This window comes from Ochotona curzoniae, unplaced genomic scaffold (assembly GCF_017591425.1).
Source record: "Ochotona curzoniae isolate NIBS_2020 unplaced genomic scaffold, NIBS_Ocur_1.0 contig_54, whole genome shotgun sequence".
Taxonomy (NCBI): Eukaryota; Metazoa; Chordata; class Mammalia; order Lagomorpha; family Ochotonidae; genus Ochotona; species Ochotona curzoniae.
The window spans coordinates 2,281,481-2,302,259 of record NW_024466464.1 but is presented as its reverse complement, the minus strand read 5'-3'; the positions used below and the strand labels follow the sequence as shown (position 1 = coordinate 2,302,259).

Genomic DNA, 20,779 nt, shown 5'->3' with positions numbered 1-20,779 from the left:
CCCATATTGAAGCGTCTTGCTTGCTGAAGTTTCATCCTATCTCTAGCTGTTGTCTCACACACACACACACACACACACACACACACACACACACACACACACGCACGCGCGTGCAGTGAGCCAAGCCCCTTATTTAACTTACTCTTTTTGCTAGCATTTAGGGGATGGGAGCAAATTCGTGCACCATTCGCCTTCAGTGGCTTATACTAACTGCACTGGCGGCGGTGCTGCCGGGGCCTGTGAGCCTCTCAGGCCTGTGGTTCTTCTCAGGAATTCTTTGGCTCCGGTCATCTGGTCTTGTGAAGACTAGTACAGGTTAAAGCAAACACACACACGTGTCCATCTCTTCTGTGGCCCAGGGGGTCACCACAGCCCCCAGAAGGTTCTGAGGCCAGGCAGACATGTGGCCTCCTGTCCACTTTGAACCTTGCAGCCCTCCCCTGGCTGTGTGCAGCGTGGCTGAGGGCCCTCCCGCTGGTGGCTCCGCTCCGTTTTCTTTGTTTGGCTGTAACCTAATGGGGCAGGGGCCGCATGCACACACAGCAGGCCCCGGCTGCCGTGACGGAATCCCTGCTTCCCACTCAGGAGACCCTCACTGAACTCCTGGCCCCCAGCTCCAGCAGTAACAGGCCTTGAGATGACTCAGGAAACCTTAGCACAGTAGCAGAAAGCCCACACGACCAGAGACATCAAGGGCCTCCTCCCGCCGAGCCCACCAGGCGCAGTGCCCCACACAGTCCTGCTCTCACCCCACGTCATTCTGCCCTCCGTCTCACCACTTGGGGGTCCGAGCATGAAGCATGACTCGTGATTGGCTGTCTGCCTCAGGCCGCGGCCTTCACACAGGCTCCCTGGTGCCAGCCGCACAGAGGCAGCCCAGGGAAGCAGGCACCGGGTCTCCAGAGGATCTGCCAGTGTTTCCAGATCCTTCCACGTGCTCAGAGCAGATCTGTCTGAGGGAGGATCCCTGCGTTTGAAGTGACTCCACAGTTGCCCCTCCGCTCCAGGAGAGGTGGAAGGTTCCTGTCTGTGGTCCAGAGCCTGTGTCCTGGGCGTTATCTGTGGACATACGATTGTCCGTGTGCCAGCAAAGGGACAGTTCTAAACCCGAGCCATGGACGCAGAAAGGGGAGGGTCTCAGAGCTGGGGGAAGCCGTTTCCTTGGCAGTTGCTTCCTTGTTGACTGAATGAGCGTAGACCTACACGCAGCGTGATCTGGCATTTCATCCTAAGTAACAGTTGATGATCCAAAACGGGGACAGGATTTGCTTGTCCTCAGCACAGTTCCAGCCGCTTTGTAGTCTGGGGAGCAACGTGGGTGGAGGGAAGTGTGTCCCCCTATGGCAGGACGTTTAGGAGCAGGGGATCACTGTCTCCCATGCCCTCCAGGCACTGCCACTAAGGCCGTGACACAGAGCAGGACTTGACTCCTAGAGAGAATGGCCTGCAGGACTGCCCTGGCAGAGTCAGACTCAAGATGGGGACGCTAGGGGGCCGTGTGGCCGTGTGGCCGTGGCAGACACTGCGTGTGGCCGTGTGGCCGTGGCAGACGCTGTGTGTGGCCGTGTGGCCATGTGGCCGTGGTAGACACTGCGTGTGGCCGTGTGGCCGTGGCAGATGCTGCGTGTGGCCGTGTGGCCATGTGGCCGTGTGGCCGTGGCAGACGCTGCGTGTGGCTGTGTGGCCTTGTGGCCATGTGGCCATGGCAGACGCTGCGTGTGGCCGTGTGGCCGTGGCAGACACTGTGTGTGGCCGTGGCAGACACTGCATGTGGCTGTGTGGCCGTGTGGCCATGTTGCCGTGTGGCCGTGGCAGACACTGCGTGTGGCCGAGGCAGAGTGAGAAGGCGCTCGCACCACGGCGGTGTCCGACAGCACGGCTTTCCTTCTGTCTCCCGAGCAGACTCTCGCAGCAGTTACAGCTATAGAACACGAAGTGGGATTAGAAGTGGGGTCAACTTCACTGTGTATCATTGAGAGTTGCATTTCCAATCTGTCTGAAATACGAACCATTCATCAAAATTTGCAACACTTGGTTTCATTGACTGTCACCAATAAGCTAACATCCCAAGGCAGGATTTTTGTTTTTGACCCGGAGCCGTGTGACTGCTGGCTAACTAGCAAATTACATGCGTATTTTTCAGTCTCTGATAGGGTATCAATACAACACATTGAATCAATAAATATGACAAATTAGCCTAAAATTCAGTGAGAGGAATATGAGGAAAATATAAATTCAAAAAATTGAAAAACTATGTCAATTTCTAACATAAATTAGAACTTACATATTTACATATTTAAATGGTTAATGGTTTGACGCTTTTTCTGTCAGACATTTAGATTCCCTTGATAGATAGAACTATACTAGTTTTATTCAAATTACCTGAGTAAGAAAAATATCCTAAAATATGCTAAGAATTGTATTTGCAGTCCTTTAAACTTATTTTTTTTTTTAGGACTTATTTATTTTTTATTGGAAAGTCAGATATACAGAGAGGAGGAGAGACAGAGAGGAAGATCTTCCATCTGATGATTCCTTCCCCAAGTGGCTGCAGTGGCCAAAGCTGCGCCGATCCAAAGCCAGGAGCCCGGAGCTTCTTCTGAGTCTCCCACGCGGGTGCAGGGTCCCAATGCCTTGGGCATTCCTCAACTGCTTTCCCAGGCCACAAGCAGGGAGCTGGATGGGAAGTAGAGCTGCCGGGATTAGAACCAGTACCCATATGGGATCCTGGTGTGTTCAAGGCGAGGACTTCAGCCACTAGGCTACCACACTGGGCCCCCTTTATACTTATAGTGAAAAAAAAATTAAACATCTCAACTTAAAATGTGAGAATGATTACAGAATTTACAAAATCAGGTGATCTGAGAGTAATATGCTTCCAACTCTGTGCAAATCCGACTCTAGGGGACCATTTGGGGTCCTGGCAGGTGAGTGTCCCAGGGAACTCAGACCTGGAGCTCCAGGTTGGACGCCTCGCGTGGGTCTCTCATTTCTGCACAGTGGCCCTTTAAGATGGCAGTGAGTCTCACTGCAAAGTGGGGACCTGGAAGCTGTAAGAACTTAGGTTACTGACCCAAAGAATGGTCAGTGGAGAGTTTATTTGAGCCATGCAGAAGCGTTCCTCTCTCCTGTTGAAATGGAGCCGTATACTCTGGGGACTGCGCTGGTTGTCACACTGTGTGTGTGAGAGACAGACAGATGGAGCTTGAGGGAAAGTGGTCCTTGACCGCGACCACCCTGACCTCCGCGCAGTCCGCGTCCGGAGCCCTGCCCTGCTCCAGCCGAGCTCTGCCCTGCTCCAGCCGGACCTCTGCCCTGCTCCAGCCGAGTGGCGTGGCTCTGTTTTCTTTCAAAAGGGTGCTTTCTATGGCTGCTTGGTTTTACTTATTCACTCTATTTAAGGCAACGAGAGCGCACGTGGACAGGGAGATGACTGGCCATCGTCAGATGCCCGTGGCAGATGGGGCTGGCAGGGCCTGGCCAGGCTCTCCACCTGGGCAGGCCCTGTGGGTGGCAGGTGACCTAGATAGCTGGGCCACTACTGCTGCTGACTCCCTGGCTGCGATCAGCAGAAAGCTGCGATTTGGAAAGGAGATCCCAACGCAGGCACCCCACAAGGGGATCGGAAGGTCTCAAGTGCCTCACTGGCAAATGCCTGCCCTGTTGGCTTGCTGCTTTGGTATTCCTAGCAAGCATTTAGTCCAGGCCACACCCACGTGCCACGCAGGTGGACATGACCTTGAGGCGGGCCCTCCTGCAGGCTTGCCTAGGTGGGAGTGCAGCACCACAACGGTGTGTTTCTGTGTGATCACATTAGGCAGTGCACGGGATAGGAAGTGAGACGTGGTTGGCCCCGGTGGGTGGACATGACTGCACCCCCTGACGCTCGAGCAGTAACACGGAACTGCTGTGCTGACGTCAGCAGTGTGCAGATGCCACCTGGGAGGGAGGCGGGCACCTGGGAGGGAGGCGGGCAGCTGGGAGGGAGGCAGGCACCTGGGAGCCAGGCGGGCAGCTGGGAGGGAGGCGGGCAGCTGGGAGCGAGGCAGGCACCTGGGAGAGTTCATTAAGCGAGCGGAGCTGACCAGTTGGATTCAGTCATAAGCACTCACTCACTTCTTCCAATTATGGTCTGATTATTTAAGGACAAAATTATCACTCAGTAATGATTTGTCAAGTTTTTCACAGGTTCCTCCGTGAAACTCAGCTTTAATAATTTCTCCAAATTCCCACTGCCGCTCCCCCCTCATTAAGTGTGCCAGCTTAAATGATTAGGTTCAGATATTTAAGCACAGGAGTCCTTTGTGTGTGGCGGTTTTAAGGCTGGAACTTGAAGTAATGATCCTAATTTTTGCCTCTGCCCGCGGGATCTCATTCGTTAAGCTTGCCAACAGGTAGTAACCGCAGTGTCCCGACAGGACTGAGCGTAGCTTGAAGTAGTCTCATGACTTGCAAAGGTGAGTTTTCCAGAGCTCACTGCTGCTGACTCCACTGCGCGCCTTCCTGTCCCTGGAGTGTGACGGCCCTTGAGGCGCCTCGCCTCCTTCCCCTGCGCTCTCTGCGTTGAGCAGGCAGCTGGGAGCTGGAATCCTTTCAACAACTCCAACGTGTATCCGCTGCACCTCCGGTCTGGGAGGCTCCTAACTCCTGGCTCTTGTCTGGGATGGAGCCACAGAACTGCCTGTAGCTGCAGCAGTTTCTGGAGAATCCGTGTTGACTCGGCAGCTGAATGCCAGCGACCATCCCGGCCGTTTGCTGCGTGCACGCAGGGTCTGAGCTAAGCAGTCCTTGGACCGCCCGCACTACCTCCACTCTCACCGCTGCACTCAGCAACTGCCAATGAGCAAACGCTGCCTCGGTTTCTTTCCCGGAGGACTCTCTGAGGCTTCCAAAAACCCAGATTGTCTAAATTTGCTGGGCAAAGTTGCTGTTGGAATCTCACCTTTCGGAAAAGTGAGAATATATGCTCCTCCAAGTTCTTGCGGACCAACCTTTTCAAGGAGAGCACAGTGTTCCCTTGTGGGGCGAAGGTCCTGCACAGGCGCTTTAGTCTCCAACTTGAAGGACTTGAAGACTTGATTTGGTCCAAAGTCGGATGAGGACTTATTGATGAAATAGTTACAATAGCCGTGTTAGGTTAGCGTGCGGTGTGTCTAGCATAAGTGGTATGCCACGTTTAGCAGTGAACCCCCATGAAGCAGTATCGATAACCCTCGAGGTCAGTATTAATTAGCCTTGCTTTACAAATCGGGACAAGCCGAAGGAACACATGGCGCGTGCAGGTTGGCACCACTGGTTACGCGGCTTCGTTCTGGACCCACGTCTGTCTTCCTCCAAGGAGACTTTGACTCATGTTCTTGCCGTGATTGTTTATACGCGAAACTGCTGGTTACGTTTGACAATGCGTCTGCACGTTCCTGCTGCGGGAAGGAAGGCAGGCAAGCAAGTGGTCCTCCGACGAGTCACTTCTGCCTTTACCACCCAGTCAGAATGCTTTATTACTGACCACTGTAAATGATGTTCCTCTGGCTCTTGTAGGAAGCAATTACACAAGGTAATTAGAATTGGAGATCTTTACACTGCGGTAGAGGGTATTAAGCTGAGCCCCAGGAAATTCAGGTGAAGTGAAGGCCGCTTTGCAACCCTGAGCCATTACCAAGTCCAGACTGCTGCCCTCCCCAAGAACACTCTGTGTTGTGGGAGATGCAAAGAAGTGCATTTTTTAAATTTTACTTTTATTGAAAAGTCAGATATAAAGGAAGGAGGAAAGACAGAGAGGAAGATCTTTCGTCCGATGATTCACTCCCCAAGTGGCTGCAATGACCAGAGCTGAGCTGATCTGAAACCAGGAGCCAGGAGCTTCTTCTGGGTCTGCCACGTGGGTGCAGAGTCCCAAGGCCTTGGGCTGTCTTCAACCGCCCTCCCAGGCCACAAGTAGGGAGCTGGATGGGCAGTGGGCCGCCTAGACTAGAATCGGCGCCCATATGGGATCCCGGCACGTCCAAAGCAAGGATTCCAGGCGCTAGGCCTCGGCACCGGGCCCCAAGGTGCATTTTCTATCAGAAGTAACAGGAGCCAGCGTTCATCTGATCATGCAGACACTGTAGCTCTAATCAGCGGGGTCTTAGCAGTGACCTCCGCCTGCTCTCTCTACCTGCATCTTCTCGCCTTTTGGGATCTGCAGGAATAGGCTCTTTACATGCAGTAAGCTCCCACTGATGGAGTCTCAGGGGCCCCGTATTTAGTAGGATGGGTCCTGGGCAGGCAAGGGGACCTTGCCATTCCCCAGCCCCCCAGGATTATCCAGCAAGCATAGCTTCTTAAGAGTATACAGTTTCGTTGAATCATAAGAACGAATGGGAGGTGGGATTTCTGGTCCTGTCCAGTTCTGCAATCTGGAGTAACCATTTGGGATGTCTGAACGCTGGAACCGTCTTTGATGGACCTGCTTGGTGGGACACAGACCCGAGACGGATCGTGCCAAGCCATGCTGAAACTCCTGCAGTCCTGCCTGCTTTCCCATCTGGTTCCGACTCGGACTTGCAGTCCGGCAGCGGGAGCTGGGAGTGGAGTGGCGGGCGGCCCCGTGCTGGCCCTGGGTTGGCCACTGTTCTGTTGGCCTAATGATGCTTTTGGGGGGGCTGCTCTTCTCAAGTGAAGTGCTCTGCTTGCCGTCCTCTTCCTGTGAGGTTTTGGAAGCTCAAAGAGGGTTGGGGCCACTAAGGTTTCCTGCCACTTGGGAAACCAACACTCTCATGATCTAGGATCCAGGGCGCCCCTTTCTGCGCGTCTGCAGCTGATTAGATGTAGAATCCTGTACAAAAGTCAGCCTTTGCGTATTTGTTTCTGCTCAAGAAAATATCTGAACCAAGAGATTGGCTGTGGGGGAAATTATGCAAGAATGGTACTATTGTAAAGAAACCTAGAGTGAAGGCAATTACTGGGAGCGTGGCTTTCTTTGTCCATTTTAGTTGCAATATTTTAGAAAGATGGTAAGCACGTTCTTGATAAAACCATCTGGGGTGAAGTTCTGCTTGCTGGAACCTGTACTGGCATTGAGATTGACTGCGTTACAGCCGCTGGTTTTTAAAAGATCAATTAGTTGATTGATTTGAAAATAATAGAGAAAGTGAGAGGGAGGGAGAGCAAGAGGGTGCTGGGGAATGAGAACGAGATCTTTGACCCCTTAACTCAGTCCCCGGGTGGACGTGGCGGTTGGGTCAGTGCCAGGCTCCCCGGATGGGCATGGCGGTTAGGTCAATGCCAGGCTCCCCGGTGGACGTGGCGGTTGGGTCAGTGCCAGGCTTCCCGGGTGGATGTAGTGGTTGGGTCAGTGCCAGGCTCCCCGGGTGGACGTGGCGGTTGGGTCAGTGCCAGGCTCCCCATATGGACGTGGTAGTTGGGTCAGTGCCAGGCTCCCCGGGTGGACGTAGTGGTTGGGTCAGTGCCAGGCTCCCCGGATGGACGTGGCGATTGGGTCAGTGCCAGGCTGACACTAGAAGCCAGGAGCTCCATTCTGGCCTCCCGCATGCGTGGCAGAGGTCCCAGTACTTGGGTCAGCTTTGGCTGCCTTTTTAGGCACGCTAGCAGGGAGCCAGATCAGAAACGGAGCATGCGGGAGTCAGTCAGTCCCTCTGAAATGAGGTGCTGTCGCTGCAAGCCTCAGCTTAACGTGCTGCCCCACCTTGCTGACCCCCTTCGCCACCTCTTCGCTTGGCGACCGAAGGACTGCTGCAAGGCTGTTTCTCTCTCGGCTTCTTTCCCGACTGCTTAGTGTCCCTGCATGCCCTGAACTAGCTTGTGTGTCCCCTACCCCCTACCAGCTGAAAACATGTCAGGGACGCATGGAAGTGTGAACTGACTGTGGGAACAGCTCGGCGCTGCAGCCGCATCTGGGCTGTCACACAGGAGCAGCAGCTGGGAGAGGCGCTGTGACCTGCTTGGCTTCTGGAGTCTCTGTGTATTGCACTTCTGTCAGAAGTGTGTGACAACTCCCCACCTCCGCACCCTCCGTCTTTTGAAAATCCAGATTTCATTTCTTGTATTGAATGATTGAATGGATGGATGCAAAGGAGGAAAAAAAAAAGAAAAGAATGAATCTGAACATTTGCTGTTTACCACGCACTGTGTCAAGGCGGGGGAAACTGAACAAACAGCACACCGGCCTCTTGCCCTTCCTCAGCCGACTGCCGGAAGAGGCAGGCTCCTGGACCCAGGACGGCATCCCCATGATGCAGGGCTATGCAACAGGTGTGAAGGAAGCACAGACCGAGATGCTGACCCTGCATCTGAGGCCGCCGCAGCTCCGTCACCGAACTCTAGAAACCTGTCCTTTCCTGTCCGAAGACACGCAGCAGCCGCGAGCCGATTAAGAGAAGGAGAGCTCGGCAGGACAGGGCTTGAAATGACCAGGGCTGACATGACTGCTGCACCCCACCAGCGTCCCCCAGCAAGACTGCGTTTCCTGGAGGGTCCTCACCCACCTGCTGTCTGATCTCCCACCTCTCCCGACAGACGGAGAAAAGTGTGGACGTATAAATGGCATCACCTTTCTGCCGTGCCCCCGGCGGCTTTCTCAGGGCTTCTGCTGTGTGTCTTGCCCTGGCTGCCTCCTGCTGTGTCGGGGCTCCTGGGGGCTCCCCTACCCCGGGCTGTGAGCAGCCCCCTGGTTTGTTCGTGTGTGCACATTTGGTTTCATCTTTCTGTCTTCCCTCACACACCTTGGAGAGCGCGTCTGTTTTTGTACCATGAGGTGTCACGTGTGATCGGATGTCGTCCCCCAGCGGAATGTCAGCCCGGCGTCCAGTCTCTGTGAAGTGGGAAGTTGCAGGAAATCATGTGATGTCCACTCTGTGCTAAAAATCTGATTCTCTTCTGACCTTGGAGCTTCTTATTTAGTGAGATGCCCCAGGACGGAAGCTGTCCCAGCGTAGCTCTTTACATGTTTCTTTAAAGTTTATCTACTTGAAAGACAGAGAGGGAAGAGAGGAAGGAGACAGAGAGAAAGAAAGCAAGACCTTGTATCTACCGGTTCGCTTCTCAAACCCCTGCGACACCCAGCGCCAGTGGAGGTTGGATCCAGGAGCCCAGGACCCGAAGGCGGATGCCCCTGGATGACAGTGCCCAGGGTCTCTCTCTGCAGGCCTTGCTCACAGCATGGACGCTGCCCTTCTGGATCAGATGGATGACTCTTGCCATATTTGTCACCGTGTTCGGGACTCCATGTCCTGGCACTGGGGCCCTCCGTGCTGCCACGCTCTCCCTTGGATCTGAGTGAATGGCCTCTTTGTACTGTCTGTCCAGAACAGCTTCCTCTGCCCGGGCCCCTGGAAGGTCACCTCACCTCCCGACTCTGATCTCAGCTTGTCCCGACGCTGAACACTTAGCTTAAACCCTCGTTCATCCCGGACCGTCCATCCGTCTGTCCATCTGCTCATGAATTTTTCCACTAATTCTTTTATCCACCATGTAGGAATGTATTTCTTACAGATTATTGACAATGACATTAAAAGATAGGTTTATTTTGGTGCACAATTTTTTTGAAGCCTGTATATAGTCTTTTTCAAATGAATATCTTTAGCTTAGGAATCCCAAGATAAGGAATAGTATTTTTTCATATAACTTGAGCTTCTGCAATGTCCATTTCCAGTCTTGTTTTAAGATTTCTTTATTTATTTATTAAAGATTTATTTTATTTTTATTAGAAAGGCAGATATACAGAGAGGAGAAGAGACAGAGAGGAAGATTTTCTGTCCAGTGGTTAACTCCACAAGCGGTGCAGTGGCCGGAGCTGAGCCAATCCAAAACCAGGAACCAGGAGCTTCCTCCAGGTCTCCTACGTGGATACAGAGTCCCAAGGCTTTGGGCCGTCCTCCACTGCTTTCCCAGGCCACAAACAGGGAGCTGGATGGGAAGTGGAGCTGCCGGGACTAGAACCGGCGCCCATATGGGATCCTGGTACATGCAAGTTGAGGGCTTTAGCGACTAGGCTGCCATGCCAGGCCCCTTAAGATTTCTTTATTTTAAAGGCAAGGTTTATGAGAGAGAGGGGGAGATCTTTCATCCGCTGGCTGACTTCCCTAATGGTCACATAGCTGGGATTTGGCCTCAGCCTCCATGCAGGTCTCCCACATGGGTCACAGGAGCCCGAGCACTTGGGCCGTCTTCCACTGCCTTCCCAGGTGCATTAGCGGGGAGCTGGCGCAGAAGCGCAGCAGCCAGGACTTGGACCAGTGCTGTAGTACAGGCTGTAGGCGATACACCTGATGGCTGCCCCGCTGCACCACCGCGTGAGTCCTCCTCCTCCTTCCCCATCTTTTGTGTGCTTTTAGGGACTGGGTCAGCAAGACCTGCAGGGTTCTGCGGTGAAGAGACACTTCCCCAAGTACTGAGGCAGAGGCCATCCTAAGCAGCTCTTACTGTGGTGCTGTTGGATTTTACAGGAACATCTCAAGAGAAGGACTCCCCTGTAAGACCAGTCCCTGACCCCCAGCCCCACAGCTGCAGGCCCTTTCTCCGTGCAGGCCCTCTCTGGGCCAGCTGGGCTGCACCGTGGGCAGTAATGCTTGTCCCCAGTCTCTGTAGGCCAGCACGCCAAACTGACTTCAAAGCAGAGTTGCTTTACAAATGGGCTGCTAATGTTATTTCTTCATTTCTCAGTCACCCAGCATCTGATTTGTAACAGGTGCGTTCCAGTAACTGATGCAGTGCTTTACACATGTAACTTGTACACATTAACTCACTTGGATAAGTGAGTGATTCAAAGCCATGTGTGAGTCAGCCTGGATGCCATGGAGGATGCCCAGGCCAGCCGCAGCACACACTGCTTCCTGCAGCTCTGCACGTCCAGGGCCATGGGTGTGGCTGCCACGGAGGATGCCCAGGCCAGCCGCAGCACACACTGCTTCCTGCAGCTCTGCACGTCCAGGGCCAGGGGTATGGCTGCCAAGGAGGATGCCCAGGCCAGCCGCAGCACACACTGCTTCCCGCAGCTCTGCACGTCCAGGGTCATGGCCCAGCAGCTCTGGCTCTCACTGCAGCTTCTTGTTCTTACAGAGAGCTGTCTTCTGCTGGTCCACACAGCGCCTTTCCTCTGCGCACAGAGGGAGGCGGATGCCATGTGTGATGTCTTTGAAGGGTGTGGGTCCTATCAGATTACGACCCTCTTCCTCAAAGACCTCATCTCCACGCAGTCACAGTGGGGATTACAGCTTCAATGCAAGTTAATCTCAGGGTGCCACAGTTTAGTCTGCGATAACTGGATGCTCTTTATTCCTACTGTAGTTTTCTTTCCTAAGGGACGGCGTTGCTGTGGATCAGACGTTCAAAGAAGCGCCTTCACCGTGATTTCGTTAGCTTGTGTAGTTCTTTAAAAACACACAAGCCTGAGGCTGGCGCTACGTGTAGCAATTAAGACATCACTTGGGATGTGTGTGTCCATCTCACAGTGCCTGGGTTCCATCCCAGCCCCAATTTCTGCTAATATGGACGTTGGAAGGAAGTGAGTGAAGGCCCAAGAACTTGTGTCCCTCAGCCTAGTAGGAGACCTGGCTGTGTTCCAGGCTTCAGTCCAACACTGGCCGTTGCAGGCATGTCGGGGAGCAAACTCGTGCGTGGGTAATGTCAGTGCAGCCCCAGGCCTGTCCCTGCTCCCTCCCTGCCGACTTCAAAGTATTTTTTTAAATCAAATCTAGTATTTAGAAGTTGGGACATTTCCCAGCTCTCCTGTGCTGTCCCCGCCGACCCCGTCCTCGGGCCGACCAGTCCGCACAGTTGAGCACGCTGTTCTGACCTAGGGACTTCAGTTTTCTCTGTGGTGCACTGTTCTCTGTTTTTGAGAAAAAACATTGTGAAGTTTTAGCTTGTAGATGAGATGTTTTAGAACGAGAGATGATTCGGTGCCAGTTCTTGAAGGGCGTGGTATTGAGCTGATTCGGCGTCCACTCTGCGGGGCAGTGTTCTGGACTCAGGTGCAGCGCGTCCCTTCGCTGCCTGGTTCCAGGAGCGTTGGTCCTAGCAGGAGGATGTGCGATGCGGTGGACACACTGTGTGTCCTGAGCGGATGCTGCGTGTGTGATGTGACACTGTGCATGCATTGTCCATCAAGGTCAGCTGTTAATGATTGAATGCAACTGATCACATACCTTTATAATTTCATTTAAATTCAACTGATTTTAATTTCAGGGACCTCTTGTGACTAGAGGCTGCCATACTGAACAGGCCAGACCCATGAGAGTGCCTCACATTTAACCATACAACTCCCAGAGGCACATCATGGGCCTTTGCAGTGGGTCATCCCGGGTTCCTAGGTGGGCTGGCAGTGGTGGGCCATCCCGGGAGGGCTGGCAGTGCTGGGTCAACCCAGGAGGGCTGGCAGTGCTGGGTCATCCCGGGAGGGCTGGCAGTGGTGGGCCATCCCGGGAGGGCTGGCAGTGCTGGGTCATCCCGGGTGGGCTGGCACTGCTGGGCCATCTCGGGTGGGCTGGCACTGCTGGGTCATCCCGGGTGGGCTGGCACTGCTGGGCCATCCCGGGTGGGCTGGCAGTGGCAGGTAGGTCATCTGGGAGGGCTGGCAGTGGTGGGTCATCCCGGGAGGGCTGGCAGTGGTAGGTAGGTCATCCTGGGAGGGCTGGCAGTGCTGGATCATCCCGGGTGGGCTGGCAGTGGTAGGTAGGTCATCCCGGGAGGGCTGGCAGTGGTGGGTCATCCCAGGAGGGCTGGCAATGGTGACAGCCGGTTCTTTGTCGTGAGACCTGGACTCCCAGGTCGTCCAGAGAGCACTTGCAGTGTGGCAGGTTGTGCATGGCAGGGTCAGCCATGCCGGGCAGTGGCGGGGAGCAGCGTGTGCAGGCAGATGGCTCTCCTTGGCAGAGACTCTTCGTTCTCAGCTACACTCACCGCTCAGCTTGACATGTGGTCTGCACTGGAGGGGATTCTCTCTCTCTCTTCTCTCTCCTCTCTTTCTCTTCTCTCTGTCCGCCCCGCTCCCCCTGTCCTCTCTCTCTGTCTCTTCTCTCTCCTCCCTACCTCTCCCCCCCCCCCGCCCCCGGTCTTTCTCATTTATTTTTCTGTCACCTACAGAAAGAGACACTTCCTGCAGCAACCCAAATATTTGCTGGTGCGCTGCTGGGACTGAGAACCACTGCCTACTGGACAGGGCTAATTTCCCATTTGAGGTCATTCAGAGAGTGGATTATTTTCATAACCAGGTCAGAAATCACCTTGCAAGCCAGTGGCTTACAGTTTTAGCTTTCAGCAAAACTGAGAGAGGACCTAATCAACTTGTCAGCAAATGGATCATTAGAAGTAATGTTTGATGATAAATTACTGTGTGGTTTTGGGCATTGCAGTCGGAGTGATGTCAAGGAATTGAGTGAAATTGTTATAACACAAGTCTTTCCAATCCCATCTATTTATTTATGAAAATAAGTTTTCTCAGTGCACACATTTATAAAATGAAAATGGAAATAGAATTGATGCTGAATGCTTTTTCATTTTAGCTAGAGTCACATTCATCCGTGGATACATGAACTAATTAAAAAAAGAACAGCCCATTCGTCTCATTAAGAGATGTCTTTTCAATGGATTTTACTTTTCATGTTCTATAATTATTTGTCAAAATCACTAATGATGCATGCTGGTTTGATTAACTATTAGTCACAATTATAAAGGATAACCAACCACCAAACTTTTTAGCACTTGGAGTTTTAGGGTCACAGAAAGTGGTAATAAACTGTCGAAATATCCTTTTCGTGTAGAAACGCATGTTGTAGTGATACATAGAAAATATTCATACTTAAGGTACAGTAAATAAAATTCTCTCCATATATTGAAAGAAAAAATAAGATAAAGTTTCCAATCCTTAAAAAAGAGACTTCCAGATTGGAAAGAAATCAAATCACATGATCTCAGAACCCTTTGGATACATATAAAAAAGATGTAAAGTTTCACTTATAAAATACTTTTAAATCACATTGAAATAATTAAGTGTAAACTTCAAGTATGTGAGGGAATGTAGTTTTAACATTTTTCACACAATCTTGGATAAAAAAAATATATGAATGCCATTTCCTGTTGCCATAGTAAAAAGAAGTCTGTTTGGAAATGAGTGTTGGGACAGAGGGGAGGCGGGACGAGGACTGGCATGGAACTTAGCTGGTGCAGTGGCGGAACTCGACGCTCAGAGCCAAGCAGAAGCACCTGGAAAAGCTCTGGGCCGACAGATTGAACAGGACAACTGACCAAAGAGACATCCTTTCAATACCTGAATGACTCTGTTCTTAACTCTGGGTCCCCGTCTGAATCACCTGGCCTACATCACGACTTTTCTTTTAGTTCTCAGATGCCTTCGGTATGTTGGGCTAAGATAGCCGATTATTGGATTAAACTCAAAGTGAGGCCCTTGGACCAATGAATCAGCAGCAGCATCTGGCAGCTTCTGAGGAAGGGCAGGTTTCAGGCCCCGACCCAGACCTTCTGCCATTAAAGTGTTTAGGGAAAAAGACTCAGAAGATTTCTAACGGGTTCCCACGCTGCTGCTGCTGCTCTGCAGAACGCTCATCTCCCACCAGCGTCCCAGAGTTGGACGGCCCATAGCTTCTGTGGCAGAGCTGCTCAAGATGTCCCCAAAGCTGGAGTGGCCGCCTCCGGAGAGAGCTTCACCTGGCTAACACAGCAGATGGCAAGCCTTTTGTAAATCCCAAACTGCCTGGCTTCCTGCCAGGGCTGACGGTGAGGCCTTTGTCACAAGCACCCCTCCCAAGCCCAGGTATTCCGTAGGAGTCTGACTTCATGACCGTGTGATGGAGGCCTGAGCTGACGGTGTCTCCTGGCTGCCCTGGTGCCGTGCGTGTGCTGCTCGTCGTGGTACTGCTCCTGTCCACACACTGGGGGCTTCGAGGGTCACAGTCACCCGTGTCGTCTGCGCCAGCAGGTCTGTTGCTGGAGGCCTCCTTAGATGCTGTCCGCTGAGTCGCAGACGGTTCTGCAGCAGAGGGAATGACCAACATGTCATTTATTGAACACTGAGCTCCAAGTGGCTATCAGACGCTGAATACTGTCAGCTTCTCTGAGTCCTAAGGAGGGTCGGGGCAGTTCACTGGACGGTCAGGCCAGGGACACGACGGGGCAGCGCTAACTGACAGGAACAGGAACGGTGAGAACACACTCCCGCAGGGCCAGCCTCGTTAGCCGATGCCTCTCCCTGCTCACAGCTCAGCCTTGGTGGGAGCAGCCTCTGCAGCCCTCGGGCACCACAGTGCTGCCCGGTGCTGCCCCTGTCCTAGAGGGCCCTGGCCGGCGGAGGCGGCGAAGGCCTCAGCTGCAATGCCCCGGTACTGGGTGTGCACTTTTTGTCCATCAGCTCGGGTTCTGCTGTGTTAGAGACTGCTGGCCCAGCTGACACAGGCTTGTGGCTGCATGAGCGGATGTGTGAGGCCCGCAGGACACATGACGTGCTGGTATCCACTCGTGGGCAGCTGTAGCGGTCAAGAGCAAGCATCAGATCACTCCATCAAGACAGCATCCTGACGCAGCTGCCGCGCTGGCCAGGAGGGCAGGGGGCTTCTCAGAGGCCACTGCAGTCACAGCAGGACACCTGCTGTCACTCCTGGGAGGGACAGCACACACCAAGCCTGTAAGTCCCAGCTTCCTCCCGTGGCCGATGGAAAGAGCCGGCTGTGGCTCCATCCCTGTGGATCTGGGGGCCTGAAGGTACTTGCTGGGAGAGCATCATGTGCGGCTGGTGTGGCCCAGGCTTCTGCTCGAGCCTGGGTTCCTGGGCAAGGTTCCTAGCTCAGATGCAGGGGTGACCTGGGCGTCTGCCCCACCGTGGAGCCCACTCTGACCCGTGGAGGAGGCAGAGCCATTGACCTTCACTGCCCATGAACTTCACAGCAGGAGCTTGGTGCTGTGTGGTTCCTGCCACACTGAGTCCCTTTCCGATCGTCTGTTCTGTGACTGCAGCCGGGGTTTGATTTATTAGCTTTGTCTTGTGCTATTCTAAAGCAGAGCTTTGATTTTTAAAATCCTATCACCTGCAAAGCAGCACTTGGCCTTGTCTGAATTCACTGACATCAACATGTTTTCAATGGGCGATATTCCTTCATTAGTTTTAATTTATATTTCAGTCCATCTGATGATTTTATTCATAAACCTTTTCATGGAAATTAATTAGTTTCTTTTAGAATTGAAACAATGCGATCATGGGCCGTCAGGCAGTGCCGGATGGAAAGGCCAGTGCAGCAAAGCCCGTCTCAGGGGCGTGGGAAGCAGCACACTTCACGCAGAACTCACCTGCCAGGGAGGCCGGCGGCTTGCTGCGCTGTTTGGCGGCAGGCTCTGGCCTCAGCCTCCCCCTGCAGAATGAGGTGTCCAAAATAGTTTTAAAAAACCAGAAAACCGTTACGGAATAGCCATGCGACGAACCATCAGATGGTTTGTGCAAGCCTACACGTTTCCTTAGTTCTAATGGAAGGCCGCTTGACCACTAGCAACCCAGGGAAGAGAGGTGCTGAGCTGAAGAGGCGACCGTGGGTGAGCAGATCCTCCTGATGGAGCGGGGCTCGGGGTGCTCCCGCGGAGGGGCTCCGAGGGCACGCTGCCAGCCTTTTCCACAAGGGCAGCTCTCTGCCGTTTGAGCTCTGCTGCAGTGGGCAGCCTGAAGTCCAATTTCACCCAAGCAAAGGAAACCGTACTTGCCTAAGAGTCATTTCAACAAGGAGAATCACTTTTTTAAAGTACCACTTGACGTGTTGCAAACAATGGCTCTCCACTGGGAGTTGCAGATGTGCTCACAGTCTTGGAGACAGAAGGCTAGCCTGTTTGTCTACTGTGTTGTTCATTTGGACTGATTAAACAAGAGGCTTGGTTCTTATAGAAAGTCCAATTCTGCATTCCAAATCCAGCTTCCATGGGACTCCTGAGTTAAATTATCACTGGCAGGTACATCACTTGGTTTAGAAAGGGGCTTATTATGTAGTGTTTTACTGGTTGGGAGAATATACCCTTAGCTGCGTGACAGGGAGAGGCAGGGAGCTGTGCAAGCTCGGCTATGCGGGGGAGGGCCTGGAGTGCACCTGCGCCCTCCCGGAGGAGAGAAGGGCAGGAGAAGAGGAGCCTCCTGGGTGGCCAGGCCGCGTCGGTCACACCCACCCAGGGCTGGGCAGAGTCCTGAGAGCTGAGCGACCCTGGGGACAGCCAGGGCTACTGCAGTGCTGCCCCCTGCTGCCAGGCGGGATGCCGGCCAGCCCACCTCCTGGCTGCTCTTCACTCAACTACAAAGAAACTTCATTTGTAGTGAATATTTATTTAGTGTTAAGTAGATTTCTCACTTTATGATACCACAGAAATAACAATAAAAATTTTTTGAATGAATAGAGACAATTTGTAGCACATTAGGAAAGCGGCTCAGTTGTCTATGTAAACGTTGAAACGGTGTCTGGACTGAGTTTGGTAGAAGTGATTTTTTGAGTTCCTGCCCTGTATACAATTAATAGAAATCCAATTTAGTAATTGCAGCCCACATACCCAGTTACTCAAAGGGGAGTGTGGGCTTGTATTTCTTAATAACTGAGCATTCCTTTGCTTGCAGTGAATGAACAACTTGTATTTAGCAGCAGGAAAAGGAGTCCCAGAAATTTAGTTTAGGTTTTGCTGACAAATGACTCTTAGTTTCACGCACTGAATAATGGGAGAGCTCAACAGGGAGGCGTGCCCAGCACAAGTTCACACACACACGCACACACACACACACACACACGGCAAATTCTCAGCATGTGCTTGCCTGTATATAAACCCAGCACAGGTTCACACACACACACACAGAGCTGCACATGGAAAGAAAAATGCACTAGCATGCCCCTTCGGGTGTACAGTTAATATACCGCCTAAAGGGATTTCAGTAAAGATTTCCTATAAATTATGTTTATCGCATGGAAATGAGTAGAGTATAAGGTGTGAATTGTAAATGTGCTAAGGGAATTTTCTCCTCTGATTGTAAAAAAGCATGTTTGCTTCTGCAATTTGATTATCTACTGGTAGGTCATTCCTGGGCAAGAAGCATTCGTCTTCCTGCACGGTTGCTGACTGCGCACGGCGTCCCCAAGCCCCAGCTCCCTGCGCATCTTGCTTGTCTGACAGAAAGGAAGCACCTCATACATTGCTCCAAGTCTCAGCACATCAGCTCTTCCTTAGCTGCCACCCCAAGTCCCAGAACATATTCCTCCTTCTTGGCCAGCCCAGCACTCCACCAACACAAAGAACCGAACCCTCTCCATTTCACATTCACAGGAGCTCCAGACTCACAAGCAGCACTTTGAACAGCAAAGGCCATCTGACTCCTCCTCCTCCTACTGTAGTGGTCTGGGCAGTCATGGCCTCCTCCCTCTGACTCCTCCCACTGTGAGCAGCAGCCATGGCCTTCTCGCTCCTCCCTCCTCCTCCTCCCTCCCACTGCAGTGGTCTGGGCAGTCATGGCCTCCTCCCTCTGACTCCTCCCTCTGACTCCTCCCTCTGACTCCTCCCTCTGACTCCTCCCTCCCACTGCAGTGCTCTAGGTAGTATGGCCTCCTCCCTCCTCCCTCTGACTCCTCCCTCTGACTCCTCCCTCTGACTCCTCCCTCCCACTGCAGTGCTCTAGGTAGTATGGCCTCCTCCCTCCGACTCCTCCCTCTGACTCCTCCCTCTGACTCCTCCTCCCACTGCAGTGCTCTAGGTAGTATGGCCTCCTCCCTCCTCCCTCTGACTCCTCCCACTGTGAGCAGCAGTCATGGCCTCCTCCCTCCGACTCCTCCCTCTGACTCCTCCCTCTGACTCCTTCCTCTGACTCCTCCCTCCCACTGCAGTGCTCTAGGTAGTATGGCCTCCTCCCTCCTCCCTCTGACTCCTCCCACTGTGAGCAGCAGTCATGGCCTCCTCCCTCCGACTCCTCCCTCTGACTCCTCCCTCCCACTGCAGTGCTCTAGGTAGTATGGCCTCCTCGCTCCTCCCTTTAAGGTTCTTGGACTTGAGGGTCTGCTCTCTAGCTGTCCCGTGGACTGCTCGTGTGCAGCTCCTGCGTGAGGGCATCCATTCTATCATGCCCAGAACACCTGTGCGAGGGGATTCCGTCCTGTCGTGCCTAGAACAATTCTTGTCTTGCTATCAGCTTGGTCATCCTGAAGCTGGATTCCGTGATCATTACAGGGTTATCCAGTGTATCAAGAACCCAGATTATTTTGGTGTTATTTCTGCAATAACAGCATTTTTATTTAGTTTTTACTGGGACCTAAACACCAGAGTAGCTTTTTATGGTGGAGACATCTGTGGCCCAGGACATACTACTCATAAATGACAGAACCCAGATTTGGGCGATGAGTGTGTAAGCTCAACACCTACACTCGGTCGCCTGCGTGGCTCTTGAGTCACCCGCGTCATTTATGCCACCATCGTGTTCTCAGTAACTTCCCTCGGATCTTTTTATTATTGTTCCACTGAGAAGAATTTTTGAATCCCATGTGTCACTGAAAGCCTATCAAAGGACCGTTGAATGGAATATTTAAATTATCGACATCTGCCACTGAGGAGCTGTATCCCCCCTTGGTGGCATGGGATGACATCTCAACTCTGCTTCGATTCTGGCCTCCTGCGGATCCTGCGGATGTGCCAGCAGGAAGGGAGGCAGCAGGCGGGGTCTCAGCATGGAACTGCCTGCCTGCTCTGGCCTGGCAAGCCCCAGCTGATAGGAGCTTAGGGGGAATGAACCCACAAGTGAAAGATGTCTCCCCTTCCCCAATATTTAAACTACCACAAGAGTCTTCTGGGAGATCCACTCGGATGTCTACTGAAATGATTCGATGCTGTCGTCTTATTTTGGACAGCATTTGGGCAGTTTGTGCTAGCACATCACTGAGTTTTCCTTCCCCGCACAGAATTTTATCCTAATGTCGTTTTCTTTTATGCTCCTGAACGTGTTTGTCTCCCTGCCGCAATTCCCCCGGCTCTCTTTCATGCACTCACTCCTGTTAGCACATGCATAAGTAACATTTGCAATTTTTTATTTCTTTCTAGTGACTGTGGTGCTAAGAAATTGAGTTATTGTGATGATGATTCTTTGAACACAATTGATCAGAATAATATATGAGGAAAATTTCATAAATATTTATTAAACATTCACACTTTTAATTGGAAATGCATCTCATCGTGAGATGGATTTAGCGACATTTGTGTTTTGTTGCCCTGGTGGCAGAAATTCAGATTGGTTCTTTGTCTTGGTACCCAGAAGGATTTTACTCAAACCCCTTTTAGTGACGCTGGGTTGCATTTGCTGAGTGCTGTCTCCTGATAGACAGGCCTCCTTCCAGGTCGCACTCCTTCCGCGGGCAGCAGCTCCTTAAGATCCTGGCTGCAGAGGCTGGAGATCTGCAGAGTGAGTCCGTAAAACCGGCTGCGACTTGGTGGTGGCCTGGAACGTGGCACAAAGCTGGCCTCTGCTCACGTCACAGCCCACAGGCCTTCGAGGAGCAGTCATTGTTTCTTTCCTGTCTCTGAATAACTCTCAAAAATCATAAATAAGTCTGTCTAAAAGCTGTTTTAAGGTTCACAAAAGGACTCTGTAATAGGAAAACCAGCCGAGTTTTAATTACAATAGCAGTGCCTGGCACCACGATAAAACATCGGCTTTACCACAAAGGGAATTCAGAAGTTTGGAATAATGACACGTACTTTCCTTGGAGGAACTGACCAGTAATTCAAAGTTGAGAGTGGCCTGGAGATGTGGTGGAGTTTCTAGAATGTTCTGTAA

The 20,779-nt window shown here is 52.3% G+C and overlaps 1 protein-coding gene across 1 annotated transcript in view; it reads left to right on the top strand.

The window, feature by feature from the left end:
- The window catches only part of SDK1 (sidekick cell adhesion molecule 1), a 516,271-nt gene that overhangs the window by 183,637 nt on the left and 311,855 nt on the right, over positions 1–20,779 (top strand). The window lies entirely within an intron of this gene.